This window comes from Dasypus novemcinctus, chromosome X (genome assembly GCF_030445035.2).
Source record: "Dasypus novemcinctus isolate mDasNov1 chromosome X, mDasNov1.1.hap2, whole genome shotgun sequence".
NCBI lineage: Eukaryota > Metazoa > Chordata > Mammalia > Cingulata > Dasypodidae > Dasypus > Dasypus novemcinctus.
In genome coordinates, this window is record NC_080704.1 from 163,514,482 (window position 1) to 163,517,062 (window position 2,581).

At 38.1% G+C, this 2,581-nt stretch overlaps 1 pseudogene; it reads right to left on the minus strand.

Moving 5' to 3' along the window:
- Positions 1 to 354: 354 nt before the first annotated feature.
- On the minus strand, positions 355 to 2,038 carry LOC101439446 (eukaryotic peptide chain release factor subunit 1 pseudogene; annotated as a pseudogene).
- Between the last annotated feature and the right edge of the window lie 543 nt (positions 2,039 to 2,581).

Here is a 2,581-nt window from a genome sequence, read left to right on the forward strand (position 1 = left end):
GTCTAAACTGAGAATTCGATGTAAACGGGCCACTGTGAAATGCAACAATTTAATTTTTCTCCAGTCAAAACAGTAAACAATCCAGGATAATCTCATTTCTATTAATTTTTGAAGGTTTATAGCAGTTAAATTATTTTTGCTTCTATGTATGAAGGTTAAAAAATCATTTTTAACATAAAATACAAGAGCAACAAATTTGACCATTGAGTAAAAGTAAAAACTGGAATTATTTTTAAAATTAGTCCCAAGTGGCATTTAGGAATTTAGTTTCAGACTGCTGTACTGACATCACAACAAACCAAAGAATAGGGTTAGGTCTAGTTTTGTTTTAGTTTTCTTTTCACCACCCAATGCTCATGGGTTAAGTTCTGGAAATGTTCCAGTTGTAAGGCAGGGGTCTTTTTGGATTCCTACAACAGTATGCTCTTTGAGTTGAATGCTGGAGTTTGAGGCACAGTTTTCCAGACCCATGTTAACTACTTTGTAGTCATTAAGGTAAAAAAATTAATCATCTCTTTTTTGGTATTCTATTCTCTGGAAATCTACTCAGTAACACAAGATACCTCCAATTCCACCAAATCCTTTCACCAACTGGGATCCTTTGTGTGACTTATCTGTAGTTCCAAATTTTTTATAGTTTTTAGCAAACCATTCTGGCAGAAACATGCTCTCAATCAGCTCATGTTCCTGTCCTGTCTCTTTTCCTGTGAAATGAGATTTATCCTTTTCTGATCTGGAGTTAAAGAATTTTCTCCTGTGCCTTGGCAATGAAGAACATATCTCGTTGTATCCAGATTTTCATAGAGTATTAGAATCTCTACAGCTCCCATTTCCAAAGCCTTTAGTGTATCTTCAACTCTAAAACAGTACTTTTAGTGTCCTCGCTGATTTCATATAAATGTCATCCTATTAATTTCTTCTCATGAATAAATTTCACATTGGGAAGAACTTCAGTCAATAACTCAATAGCTTGGTTGAATCCGTTTTCAGTACCATGGGAGATACCAACTGATTTTAAAACTTTTGATTGTAACCTCTGATCAAACATATCAGATTGACTTAGTTCAATTTTAAAGTCAGCTGATCCAGCTACATTCACTTTGTCCCCAGAAATAAACAGCTGAACAGTAGTCTCAGCTACTTTGTGAACATAACTATTCCATTTTTCCATTCTTAAAAGGGCAAAACACAAAGCGGTCTTATCTTCTTTACCGGGGTCCTTTAGGAGATCCACCATGAATTTGTGCAGGACTTCTCTTGTATTTCCTTGGAGTGTGCCCAAAAGTGCAGCACTACCACCTGTTACAATGAAACCAAACATGATATCATCTGAAACGAGAGCTGTAAGAGCCTCTGTGTGGAATTTGTTGTCATGCAAATACAATGACATATTAATTGGTTTGAAAGGCTCATAGTCAATGTTGACTTTCTTTTCCTTTCCTTCTTTCCTTATAATTTTTCCAACGTAAACAACCAGACCATTTGGATGCACTTTGTTATAAAGTTTGTGAGTTTGTTGTACGGATGTAATGGCTCCCAGGACTCAAAGGCAATTTAGTCATGACTTAATATTAAATGCAGTTACAAACTCATCTGCTAACATTTTTTTTTTTGCCATTCTTGAAATCTGGTCTTTAGAGGAATAATCAAGGAAATCATGTTTGTGCCACCCTCAGAGGTCCAGAATGTGGGAATTGGCTAGTGCCTGGTTCTCTTCATCTGGCCATGTGACCCAGGGGTGGCCATCCTGGGATGTTCTGGAAAAGGAGTGGGTGAGGGAGACACCGTGCTCACCCACCAGCCAACTCAAACTCTTGATGACCTTCTTTTTTTTTTTTTTTTTTTTTTTTTTTAATTTTTTTATTTTTTATTGAATTTGTAATAATATTACATTAAAAATATATATGTGAGGTCCCATTCAACCCCACCCCCCCACCCCCCCTCTCCCCCCCCCCCCAACAACACTCGTTCCCTTGATGACCTTCTTGATCCTCCAGATCTCCACATTCCCGTTGGAAGCACTGGGATTGTCTGCCATCTTCTTAACTCCTTCTCCCTAAGGTCTCAGTCCTGGGGCACAGCAGCTCTGATACAGGAAGCCTGCTCCTTCTCTCCAGGCAGCTGCCATGTGTTGTAATCCACTCATGTGGGGCCTGTGACCAAAGTTTAAATTTTTAATAACTGCATATTTGTGATGAATTATGTTCCTCAGAAAAACATGTTCTTAATCTTAATGCCAGGCCTGTGGGTTTGAACCCATTGTAAAGAAGAGGGTTTGAAGATGATATTTTTGGTTAAGTTTTGGCCAACTGAAGATGTGTTCTAGTAATGGAGATGTTAGGAAGAGAAAGTCATGGGGAGGAGCCAGAAGCAGGAAGTCAGTGGGAACCTAGAAAGGAAAGGAGAGGACATCTCCATATGACTAGAAATGCAAGGAACCCTAAGATTTCTGGCCAACTATAAAATTATGGACCTTGATAGGAACAAAGGCTTCTAGCTTCTGAAAACGTGAGCAAAAAAAATCCCTGTTGTTAAAGCCAACCCTGTGTAGGGTATTTGTTTTAGATTGAAAAATAAGACA